Source organism: Phyllostomus discolor, chromosome 4 (assembly GCF_004126475.2).
Source record: "Phyllostomus discolor isolate MPI-MPIP mPhyDis1 chromosome 4, mPhyDis1.pri.v3, whole genome shotgun sequence".
Lineage (NCBI taxonomy): Eukaryota > Metazoa > Chordata > Mammalia > Chiroptera > Phyllostomidae > Phyllostomus > Phyllostomus discolor.
In genome coordinates this window covers 177,224,347-177,237,827 of record NC_040906.2, presented here as the reverse complement: position 1 = coordinate 177,237,827, position 13,481 = coordinate 177,224,347, and the positions used below count along the sequence as shown (strand labels likewise).

At 39.6% G+C, this 13,481-nt stretch overlaps 1 protein-coding gene and 1 pseudogene across 1 annotated transcript in view; one reads left to right on the top strand and one right to left on the bottom strand.

The window, feature by feature from the left end:
- The first annotated feature begins 4,352 nt into the window (after window positions 1-4,352).
- LOC114495681 lies at window positions 4,353-6,343 on the top strand (annotated as a pseudogene).
- A 1,669-nt stretch (window positions 6,344-8,012) lies between these two features.
- Window positions 8,013-13,481, bottom strand: part of SMPDL3A (sphingomyelin phosphodiesterase acid like 3A) — a 34,359-nt gene continuing 28,890 nt past the window's right edge. The window contains exon 9 of the mRNA XM_036024642.1: window positions 8,013-8,023. The gene's annotated coding sequence lies outside the window, so the exon portion shown is untranslated. The remainder of the gene's footprint in view (window positions 8,024-13,481) is intronic.

Here is a 13,481-nt window from a genome sequence, read left to right as displayed (position 1 = left end):
CTGACTATAAAGCTTACTACCATATGCAAGATAAATCATTTTTCATGATTAAATATTTAAGTGACTTTAATGAAAGCCATCTTTTTATGGGGATTAAATGCATTAATTTCTGTTTAGTCTAATTTCTTTTTCTGTTCTGACATTTGACTTATTTCAGAATGTCTAATCCACATTCATGTCTCACAGAATTTTATTTTCTCATTAAAAAAAAAAACAAGATGTGGAAAGACACAGGTTGCACTCTTAGTGTGGACTATTATTTTAAAGCAGAATCAACATCGGAACTGGGTTCTTCGGTCTGTTTCCCTTTGATGTAAGTGGATGTCTCTCATTGGAAAGAAACAAAGAAAGGGTATCCATGCCATTTATTTGAAGAGCAGTAAATAAACACGTCTGATTATGTAATTTTCTGACAGAATAGAAGGTCAGGGTATCTGGAATGAATCAAGACATCCAAGCTAGATTCTGGCTGCGTTCTTATAATATCTAGTAATTTCCTTAATAGCATTTATTGAAACTATAAGTAAATAATGATTGAGTTTTTCTTTCCTCTGTCTTTACCACCTAGAACTGTACCAAATCTCATATCTGTACCCCAGATCCTGTCAAATCTCTCCCCATTTAGGGTGGTATCCCTGGCAATTCCCTAGTATTTAGCACGTAGCATGGTAGAACATGTAAATCTAATAAATGTTTCTTGAATAAAGAGTTGTCCAGTGGATTTACTCTCTCTACAGAATACACAGTGAACAAAACAAGTTTCATGCTATCATGAAAACATTCTAGTGGGAGGTAGGAGAATGGGGGTAAGAGATATATATACCTGAATAATTAAATAGCTGACGCATCAGGCTGTGATGCATGTACTTATATATACACTTACAGCAAGTCAAGAAAGCCTGCTTTGGTAACTGACAGCCAAGAGCAGAGCTGAAGGTGCCATTCTCTGAACAGCAAAGGTGAGTCTCCCAGCCAAGGGAATAGCTTGTGCAAAGCGCCTTTGCAGGACTCTGGCAAGTTCAAAAGGTCAGGGAGGCCAGAAGGAATCACTGAAGGTAGCCAGGCCCTTCATCCCTGCCATGGCTGCAATGGAACTGGAGAAAAGTGGCTTGAAAAGTGTGGCACAAGGAATGCAGTCACAGAATTATCATCTGATAACAAACACAAAGGAATCCTGTCTTAAGCACTCAGAGGCAAGGTATTCAATACTCTTAGCATCTGCTTCTGCAGCACTGTATGAAGAATCCCTCCTAAAAGATTAAGGAAATATTATTTTCTAATGTTAACTGAAATATCAGGCTACAAAATTGTTTATACAGGGTAAGTGCAACCAGGGAAGGACTACTCAAAAGATAAGGCTACTTATGTTCATTCATTAAAGCATTATTAACAAACCCTTAGTGAGTGTCTTCTAGCACTGGACATCATTCTGGTCCTAGTGATCCGTGGGTCACCGGCCAGCAGTGATCACGGAACATTGCGGATGGCTCGTCAAATGCGAGAAAAACATACACAGAGACAACCAGTGTCCTGTGGGGGAATAAGAACAGCAGAGCTACTCCTCACGTGGCCACCATCTCTCCTGGAGGGCGCCACTTGGCCACCCTCCCTGGTGCGGAAGAACACGCCATTCCCCTCCAGAGAGGCTTTTTATTGGTTTCATTTGCATAGAATCCAGGTAAAAGCTCATTAGTCATTGCTAGGAAGTAAGGATCAAACAATAGATAACAAGGAAGTCTGAGGGCCTATATTGAGTCAGGGTCAAAGAGCTGTAAAACTTTGAGGAACAAACTACTTCCTCCTTGGACCCTTCTCATTCACCTGAGAGCATTCTAAACAAAGAAGGTTTCACAGGACTTTACATATTCTTTCTTAGGCCTGATCACCCGGGGAATCCGCCCTTTTCAGCACAGAGCTGCACTACCCAGTCATTGTTTCAGGCTTAGGTGGAGCAAGGGAAGTGAGACAACCAAAAGGTAAGGAGATTTTCTCCCAGACACTGAGGACTCAGGCTATGTCAAAGCTGAGGAGCGAGGGTCCATCACCCCCTTTGCTGTAGCCCCCAAAGGCCTTCTTTTGGGGGCCTCCCACATGATCGTGCCTGTCTTAGGTCGTTCTCCCCTTGCGGAATCTTACCCGTCTTTGGCTAACCGACCAAGCTTTGGGGTTCAGTTATGAATGAAGCAGCAGAAGCAGCGCTCCTGCCAGGGAGATAAGCTTTTGTCTCCTTGCTGGCTTAGGGTCCAAGGCCACTCCCTCAGCCTTAGCCTAGGTGGGGGCTACAGCTTCTGATATCAGGCAGGGTGGTTCCCAACATGCTGGGGTTACAACAGCGAGCAGAGCAGAAGTATGTGTGTATGTGACTGAAAAAGAGTTTAACCAAAAAATTTAAATCACACAGAAGATGAGGTCATTTTGGCTGTGACTAGGGCTACAAATGAAAAAATGCCAGGACCCACTTGGATGGCTGGCGGCCTTCCCAGGCCATCTCACAAGTGATCTGCCAGCCTACCCACACAGCAAGCACTTAAGAGGTTCCTTTAGCAGCACATAATGGGACAATTTTCTTTATTTTTCTGCATTTTTTAAACTTTCTTGCAATAAGAATGTTCCTTGACTTATGCCATCAAATTAACAAAATGTATTAAGTAATACATTGAATATAAAGTTAGGGGCTTCCTTTGGCAAAGGAAAACAACAGGTATATAAAGTAATATTATTAATGAGTTTTATTTAAAAATGACAAAAACTTGAGGTCAGTGATTTGCTGCATCTGCTTCACAACTGGAACAAGTTTTCCAGAAACTAATCTCTCTTCCCAGAAGTATAAAGAAAGCATAATTTATTATTTTCAACATAGATGCTTCTTTCTATGATTTATAAAGAGTATATCACCAGAGACACTATTGTTAACCCCATGCGATTGAAGAGACAATTCTGCCAACCTGTTGTAGATAAGCAGCAACAAGTGATTCGCAGAGTCTGATGCACATGCAGTGGAGGTATGAGTGGACCTCTGCAGAATAAGCTCCTTATTTTAAAAACCTTCTTGATCAAATGTTCAGACTCAGAGCCAGAACACCATTGACTGCCTCAAACCAGCTGTGGAAATGGGCTGTCAATAGCGATGCCGTTTACTTCAGCAGGACAAGGGGCAGGTCACTGCTCTTACACCTGAGAAGAGGAACTTCCGGCTCCAGTCCTCAGATGACAGCCTGTGAGAACCAGTGTTTCACATGACTCAACACACCTCCCAACTCGCACGTGACATTGATGAGGAACAACACAAGTGAAGGAATGGGGACCAGTTCACCGTTTATTTAAAAAACACAACCTGTTGAAAGCAACACAATACAAGGGGAGATTGTCCGGAACCTTTGCTAAACAGGCAGAAATGTTCTACTCAAGTTAGTCAAAACCCAGACAGACAGAAGCATTATTTTCTTTGTCTCTGTTAATGCACATTCACGTTTTTAGGTAAAAATTAATATAACCACTAGAAAAATGGGGACAGAGTACCAAAGGGGTCCATATGTACCAGAGCAGATAAAGCTGATATACTGGACCCAAGTCTCACAAAACTGTAAATTATTTTTGCCTCAATTTTATGTCTCTCTTTACTTTCACTCTCCTTTTTAGAACTCATTTTTTTAAAAAAAATATTTGTTATGGAGAGTAGCATTCAGCAATTCTCAAGGATAAACAGGCCTCTCTTGCTATTTTCCCAGGCTTGCTTTTTTTTTTTTTTTTTTTTTTTTTTTGCCTTGAAAGGCAAAAAAAAAAAAAAAAATACAGGCAAAAAGGGAGACTGTCTGGCATTGCCTGGCTTCCCATCATGCGATGCTGATGTAACGGGCTGGGGGCGCACCAACTGGCTGCCTGCAAACTGGTCATGCTCTCTTCACACAAGGAGCGGCAATCAGCTTACAACTAAATCACATCTGAGCACAAGCTGTTGCCACAAAGGCAGCCAAAGAGGCGGGATTCAAAAGCTGACAAAGCGCCCCTAAAGCATGAAAAGAAAAGGAGCCCCTGAGGCTGCTGAGAGAGGCTTCCAACATTCACACCCACTCTGTAGTCCGTACAAAAGCTATGGCTTTGTGTGAACGATGGACAGAGCACCCTCTGAAGTCCACACTCAGAAAAAGTGCATGTTTAATGTCAGGAGATGAGAAGCAAGTGCCAGGTTATAGAATCAACAAATAATAAGAAGATGGCAGAAAAGACTAGGAAGGGAAATGCAGTGTTATGTGTTAACACCCAGAACTGATATTTGTTACCTCGTAGGCTTCCAGTGAACACCACTATTATTCACAGGCAGAAATTTTGTGAATTGCATATACTTTGCTTGTCATTTGCTTTTTAATGTATGCAAGAGAGTCATTTCTTGAAGGTGCAAATGGTTTTTGTTGGAAACACTTAAAAAATTATAACACTGACCAAAGATCATCAAATAATATCTAAAATAGAGTTTAAGTATAATAAATCTGTTCTTTCTGGGCCAAGATTGTTATTTACAATCATATTACTGGTGATCTCAGAAATGGGATGTGACAGAAATGTACCAGCTCTGACTTAAAACTGGCCCTGAGACCTGAAGCAGTTCTCAGGGATCACAGCAGGATCTCTTGTCTACCATGTTATCTACTCCTTTGTCTGCCTGTTCCCACCTGGGCATCACTCTATGCTTTAACACTCACCAAATAGCACACATATTGCTGGTCTGTATTCACCTCTTTGCCATCATCTTTCTCTTCTGAAAGACTTCAACAATCCAAATTACATCTTTATGATAAGTTCATAGAGACATTTGCTAAGATCTGGTTATGGAAACTTGCTTAATTCCAGATGGATAACATGCATATGTCAACTTCCTTCTACTTGAGCTAAACAAAATCTTCAAAACATCAAGCCTACTAAAACCTGAATGTGAAAAAAGTTGAATGTGAGATATACACGGTTAGACATGAAATGAGAAAGAACACTAAGAGATTAGCTCACATGTATGCATAATTTGTCCCATTTATTCCATAATGCTAATTTACAGTGACATAGTGCGTACTGCTGTGCTTCATAACCATTGTAAGCACTTAATGAGAATTAACTCATTTAATACATAACTTGTTTTGTGATATAATTCTATTCATCACCATATCTTACCGATGTTGAGACTGAGGCCCAGAAACTTGCCAAGGCCATCCAACTAATTGTCATTAGAGATGAGATTTGAATCCCAGCAGTCCAGATCCAGGGGCTGAGCTTTGGCCTCTCTGCTATGTAACCTTTATGTAAAATATTTTTAAGATTTATTTTCTCAGCCCTTTCAAGGAATACAACACCTATTTTTTTAACCGTAATTAAAAATAAATGTTAGCACTTCCACGTTACCCACAAGAGAGGTCCATATGGCTTTGTTCTCAGTTCCCACACAACTTAAAGGAAAACTTTCACAATGTCCTGAGCCCTTGATGTCCTGCCAAATGAAGCAGGGAGATGGCCTCAAATTCCTCCCAGCAGGAACCCACTTTGGAAGTCAAGGTGACACCAACCTTGACTTCCAAATCAAGTGGAACAGGTGCAAAAGGAAAAGTGGCAGCATCTGAACCATAAATCTGAACAGAAACCTGGGAGGAGCTTCTGCCTGCAGCTTGTGCCATTGAAAACCCCGCTGCTGTCAGTGTCACCTCCTGCAGGGAGCTGTACTGAAGCTTGTGGCTGCCACTGCAGTCACCCCCATCGCCAGCACCTGACTCCTGGAACCCTCACTAACCAGATCCAGGCAGTCTTCTGGGAGCCTAGACTTCTATGGTTACTGATCCCAGGGCTGACCACCAGCCTCTCACAGAGGCATCTTAATGTCAACCTGACCACCATGTTCTGTGTCACACAGACTCTCCCCTGCGCTTTGTGGCCTTGTCAACCCTTGCAACCACAGGGATGCTACTCAGTGGGCCTGATGTGGTGCATGCTGGCCCCCAGAAGTGCTACACATGGTGGCACTATCTCTCATGAACACCCATGGGAGATCCTGCCTGATCTCTACTTCTACGGAGATTCTGAAGAGATTGAGAAGGAAGAGCAGACCACTGCTGAAAAGACCGTGACTAAGTAAGAATTTCAAGGTTCATGGTCTGTTCTGGCTCCCAAGTTCACTGCTGCCCAGTCTGAGGTCACGGACTGGTCTGAAGGCACAGGTGTCCGCTGTACCTATTCTGCAGCTTCCTACTGAAGACCTCAGCTGCTGCTGAAGATAGGTCTGCAGCCCCCCACTGCACAGGCCACTGAGTGGGTAGGAACAACCACTGAGTGGTCTTAAGCTGTTCTTTTACAAACTCCAGAATGGAAATAAAGTTAATGAAAAATAAATAGGTTTCTAAAAATAAAATAAATGTCGATTAATTTGCAAAAATAAATATGAGCATTATGCAGATTGAACTGTTGTATCAGCTAAGGCGCATACAATTTGAGCTACCTAGGAAAGGAAACCATAGAAAGAGTGTTTAATAGGAAGGGGTTAGAAAAAAGGAGTTAACTATGTGTGTTTGTGAGGGTTTTCACCTTCATGACCTAATTATCTCTCATAGACCTCATCTATTAATGTGATCACATTGTGAATTAGGATTCCAACATAGGAATTTTAAGGAGACATGACCATTCAGGTCCATAACACTCTGTGATCCAAATGTGGGAGAGCATCGGATCCCAGCATCCCAATGCATGCACCTCCACCGGGATGGAACCCAGTGGTGCTGACCTGATTCCAGGGCGTTTCTGAGAGCTGGATTTGAAGAGTCAAATTATCTTTTGACCTCTGGATTGGGACATTTCAACACATTAACCTTTCTAAATATAAGCACATTATCTTCATATGTGTCACATTTTCATTTGGAAGCTATCATACAACCTAAGGCAGAATGCATATTTGGGTTAGAATGTCAACAAAGAGGACTTCTAGGGCAAGCAAGGTAAGAACATACCAGAGTACAGCTTTAAGTAATGTGGACTAGAACTTGAATCCTGTGAAGTATAACAGTAATTTCAAAAATTGATTATATTCTAATTGAAACCAGGTAAATTGTTTTAAAAGCATGCGGTCATTGTTAAAACACCTAGAAAAATAATAATCATAATAATGCTATCATGTAAAATGATACCAGATGGTAAAATGGCACCAGATGTAGGACCTTGGTTCAGCAACCTCTGTACTTGAGTTCTGGCTAAGAAAGAATTCAGAAACAAGACCCAAACCGTAAGAGAAAGCTTAGTTAAAGTGTCACAGAGGCAAAAGAAGTGAGTCGTGCAAGAAATGGGCTCAGGAAATGAGTTACAAAGGCAAAAAGAAGGGCCCTGGGAGCTTAGGAGAGATGTGCCCTGAGAGACGAAAGCGAGAGGAAAGGCTATGATCAGGAGTAGAAGCTGGAATCTATGTAGTGAATCAACTCTATTCCATAGCTGTGCCTGCAGTGCTGCCATCGGACCGGATATTTAACAAAGAATTTAGACACTTTCTGCGCATGAGAAAAAGAGGGTGGAGAAAGAGCATGGCTCATGGTTTACAGTCTATAATCCTTCAACTACGTATCTAATATGACCACCAGGTGCAAACAGTCTTGTAATGTGTGTATGACATTGAGATGGAGAGACATTTGCGAAACATGCTCCAATTTAACCCAAAGTAATCTTGCTTGTTAATTTTTTAAAGTTACTACTAAATACAGAACGTGATTCATTCAAATAAATGCATGAGATAGCACTGTCATTGATGGTGAAAGCCTTTAAAAAGGACAATTATTACTTGGTGAAGTGTAAACTCTCCGCTTTGCTAGTGAGGGTGTAAATTGGAATATAAAGTCTTATGTGGAGAGAAATTGGTATAAACAGCCTTAACATTTTTATATCATTTGATTTCGTGATTCCATTTCTAGAAGTTGCACTATAAAATAATCAAAAATACACTCGAAGATTAATATGTAAGAATATCCCTCATAGCATTATTTAATAATGATGAAGCATCAGAAATAAACTAGATATATAAAAATTAAGTAAATGGTTAAATTATTGATTATGTTATTCATTTAACTGCTGCGTCAATGAGCACCGATGTTTTAGAGGACATTCATCACCCAGCTCTCTCAAGAGATGGTGCCAATTATCCTCCCTGAGCTCTGTGCTAAGTGGGCTGTACTCCCTTGGTGATGCACTCTCAGCGCTGTGCCCTGCCTAAGGCTGCTCAGCCTTGTCACACACCCTCCAGTTCCCCACAGTGACTGATCTGCCTATCTCCTCAGAATATCAGGCTGCAAAATCAGGTTCCAGTCCCCAGCCCTCTCAATCTGCCTTCTCCTCATTCACACACCTCAGAAGGGAGTAAGGCAACAAATTTGTCAGTCCTCAATCTGAAAGTTATTGCTACTGAGGAACCCAATCAGGGAGGTGAGACCATATCATTTGCAATGCATGCAGTGTCTGGCTACTTCAGAACCATACATCCAACAGGGGTGACTTTCTGGGAAAACTGAATGCATGAGGCAAAACCCCCACCAAGGAGCTGAGGGAAAATTCTTGGTCCAGTGGAATTCAAAGCAGCTGCTTGGAGCTCTGTTAATTTTAATAATCTATCTCTATTATTCTTAATAATCAATCACTATACTGAAAGCAGAGAATTAGAAAGCACTTGACTTACAAAAGAATTCGTTACGCAGTCATTAATGGTATCACTTTCTCAACATTGTTTTTTGTTTCATTGTTTGTTTTTACATAGGGAGGAAAGGAAGGAAAAAGAGAGGGAAAGGAACATTGATGTGAGAGAGAAACATCAATCAGTTGCCTCCCTTATGCGCTCCTACCAGGGACCAAACCAGCATCCTAGGCATGTGACCTGACCGGGAATCCAACAAGCGAACCTTCTCTTTGTGGAATGATGCCCAACCAACTGAGCCACGCCAGACAGGGCTGAAATATGTTTAAGTGTTCCTTTATTTTGTCCCATGGAAATTTTTACACAGTAGGCTCAAGAACCATAGAAATGTCCTGGATGGATGAGAAGAATGTATTTCTTTGTAAAGTGAAAACAAGGTGGTTATGAATGGGGCAGTAGAAGAAAAAGTGGCCTGATGCTTTTATCACAGGTGCTTCCCTCCACAGATAAATTTTAGAAAGAGTACACCTGGAAAACCCTAGTCAGTGTTATCCAGGCTAGTAACTATAGTTAGATACCTTGGAGCGCTCAAGTTGTTGTGATCCCACATTTCTAATGATAATAGTAATTATGAGGAATTTCATGTAATCCTCCATTTATAGGCAGACAAACAAGCAAAAGTAATGCTAAACATGCAAAAAAATCAAACCATTTCTTGGGTTTGGGGCAAGGCCCCAACTTTTTTTGAAGATTTTGTTTATTTTTAGAGAGAGGGGAAGTGAGAGAGAAAAACATCGATGTGAGAAAGAGAAACATTAACCAGTTGTCTCTCACATGTCCTGGACCAGGAAACCTGGACCACAAACCAAGCATGTGCCCTGACTGGGAATCGAACTAGCCACCTTTTGGTTTATGGGATAACGTCCAACCCACTGAACTACACCAGTCAGGGCAGGCCCCAACCTCTTATTATAAACTACAAAGATCTTTTCCGCAATCACTCTCACACCAAAGAGCTTCTTTATTTGCGACAAAAGCCAGATTTTCAAACCCCTCCTCTAAACCACTAATTATAAATTCAAAATGCTTCAAAGAGAAATACAATCAAAGGAAAACATGTTTGCAAAACTTTGATAGTAAAAGAGATGCAGTGGAACTGATTAAGTCTGCCTTGAAAACCTGCATTACAAAGCCGGTTGACAAAAATCTCCTGTTGCTAAATTACTGTTGTTCGTGCAGCGATGATGACAGAACAGCAGCAAGAAGCCCCGGGAAATGATAAAACCCTCCTGTCACTGATATTATGAAAATATCTTTACAATAGTGCTGGATAAGTTATTTTATTATAACCTACCAAGTTTTGATCAGTAAAAACTTTCACATTTTTGAAAATATCAATGTGTGTATTCAATTGAGTTTGCATATGTTAAGTGATAGCAACCACACACACACACACACACGAAAGAAAGCTTTGTGTTTCCCTCTGCCTAAGGCTTCAAGGAAAGCATGAGAGAAGTGGTGGCCTTTCCCCAGGAAAATGTGGCTTACAGTCACATAGCTTCCAGCTACTCGGTGCTGAATTAATGTGTGAAAGAAAGAAAAGTTTTCTTCAGGACCACTTAAATAGAAGGATGAGAATGCCTTAAAGAGATGTTCGGATGGAAAGAAACCATGCTGAGAAAGAGTATGCATTTTAAAGGCTCCAAAAGAAACTGAAAATGGCTGTGGGAAAGTAAGAATGATTCATAAAGATCTTGAACTTGGTCTTTGGAGAGAACAAATATATTCTACCCTGTGCTTACAGCATCTAATCCCCATCACCTCCACATGAAAGCCAATTACCTCACAACATGCCACTAGAAAGAATGACCCATCTACTTTCTATTGCTGACTGAGTTACAAGGGGTTACCATGGTTCAGGCAGCTTCATCACCAGCAATGCTTAACATGCAGAGTGAGAATGGAGGTTACATTAAGGTACCAGGGCTGCTGCTGTGGGACGTCGGATGGTTCCTTGTTACAGAGCAACAAAACAGCCTGCCGAAACGGTGAGAACAGCAAGAGAGAGAGAGGAAGTTCAAGAAAACATAATTAAGTTGCATTCTATGTAAAATCTCATAAGGTATCTAAAACAATTAAGACATAGTTTAATGACACTTAAGTAAGAAAGGCATTTTAGAGCATAAGAGTTGCCAGAGCCACATGCTGTAAGAAATACAACCATTGTTTCAATTACTTTCACTTTTGTTTTATTTGGTTTGGGTTTTCAGACTGGAAGTTTTCTCGAATTAACGTTTTCACATGTTATGTTTTAACATTTTATTTCACATGCATGTGTTTGTATATGTATAGATATGTGTGTGTATGTGCTTTTTTTTTCTTGAACTATGTGACAGTTGCAGACACCATGTCCTTTACACCTGAACACTTCATGTGCATTCCAAGAACAAAGGCATTTTCTCACATAACCACACACCATTGCTAAATTTAGGAGGCTTTAGCTAATGCAATCCTAAACAATATACAGCTTGTGTTCAACATTCATCAACCATCTTAACATCCTCCACAGAAGTTTCTTCCCCATCCAGGACTTTGAATCACATTTACTTGTCAGCTCTCTTTAGTCTCCTTTAATCTAAAGTAACTCCTTACTCTTTCTTTTTCTTTCATGATATTAACCTTTTTGAAGATTCTTGGCCATTCGTTTTTGTAGAACACTCCTCAAAGTGTCTGATATTTCCTTAAGTGTATGTTTATTTTACATATTTCAGGCAGGAATAGTAAGTATATCATTAGTGCATCATAATAGGAAGCTCAGGTGTTTCCTAGTGATGTTAATTATAAAAACTTGGGGAAGGTGATATCTGTCAGGTTTCTCTACCATGAAGTTACTGTTTTAATTTTTGTAATTAATGTGTTATCTCTGGGGAGATACTTTGAGATAATGTAATATGCTGTTCCTTATCAAACTGTCACACAACTTTTGGCATCCATTGATGATACTTGCTTCAAATAATTATTACATGATGGTTGAAAAATCATTTCAGTATCTTTTGAAAAAACTACATAACTAGAAACTAAGAGAGATTTCAATTTTGTCATTTCTCACTTTTATGTGTTTAGATGTATGGAGAGATAGATACCTGTGTGATTTGATCAAACATGCACTTTAATTGATTTCTTAAGACATACAGAAATATTTTCCGCTTTCATTTTGAGTAAAAACCTTTTCCTCTCATGAGAATCCTTAATGTTGGCATGAGTACACGTGCATGAAGCAGTGTTATTATATATTGCTTCCTAAGAAAGTTCTACAGCGTCATGCTTTATAGGATATATTGGCATGTTTTTTTCTCAATCCAATTCTTATTTTTTTCATGCCATTGTAGGATTTTTACCCTTGTAGTCAAAAGGAACAGTGGATGGATGTCCAACAGATCGATCTCCTTTTAATATCAGATGCTCTTGGGGCCCAGAACCAGAGCAGAAGCTTGAAAACTGTCCCATAAACTTAGGTACGTAGAAACTAAGCTTGTATGGTGCATAAAATGGATGCTCAATAGGCCATGTTAAATCGACGAACCTCATTAAATATATAATGGGTTGTTAAAACTAAGATAATAGAAACCTTTCTAGCAATATACTGAAAATGATAATGGATTTAATATGTAAAAATCAAAATTGAAAACTTTATACTCGAAAAGTTACATTTTACTTATTCTAAAGTAATAGAAAAAAAGGATAAATGTTTTTTCTATGCTTCTTAAATTGTGTCTTGGCCAGGAAAAAAATAGAAAACAGAAGTTTTAATTTATTGATAATAGAAGCAGGTCAAGACAACATCACACAGCCTTAGTGTTGCTTGTGTTGTTTTCATCCCATCAATAACTGTTTCCGCAGTGTGTGAAAGAGCACCCGGCATGTGGGTGGCATTCCACAGGTGTATAGTGAAAGAACAAATTCATAAATACTTGATGAAAGAATAAAATTTGTAAGCCCTTGTGAGTCTCCTCATAAGGAGGCATGCAGTGTCAGCTGAGTGTTGATTCTGAGCTCTCAGAACAGGCAGATTCTGACAGAACAAAGAGGTAAAGAGGCTGTTGTGTTTTCTAAATAAACACAATGTTTTTAAATACTGACAGGCAATCTTGGAAAAATTCAGTGTCTAACTCAATTGTGAAACTTGTAACTAAAATTGCTTTGGTAGAAGAGTTTATTATATGCTGCCCTGTGAACCTGATGAATTATACATTGATTTGGAAAGTGCTGAGAACTGCAGACTTGACTAGTGTAATGGAAATATTACTGAACTCGAAGTCAGAGGCTTGGGTTTGAGTTACAGCTTCTTCACTTAATTAGATAAAGTGAATATCCCTTAAGCAAGTTATTTAATCTTTCTGAGTCAACTCTGCCCATGACTAATGTGGTAGATAGGCTAAAATGTTTTACAAATATTAAAATACTAAAGGAATTATTATTGTGAAAGTCCACATAAGAAATCCATGTACATACTCTATGGTTTCATTTAACAATTTTAATTCCCCTAATGGGTAATGTATGGGTATTAGAATAGATTGAATTAATAATGACCCTTAACACTGAGGTTCCATAGACATGCCGAAACTGTTTCAGGTTGAACTTAGTGTTAAACGACATCTGTCTAGCAGTTCATCACACTGCCACTCTATGAACTCACAGAATGAGATCAAAAGGTACAACAATAATTTAAGCCCCATAAAGATATTTCCCCATAGGGGAAGTGTGTAGAAGAGTATGGAGCATGTAGGTGAAATTCCATAAATATCTGATGAAAGAATAAATTCCATAAATACTTGATGAAAGA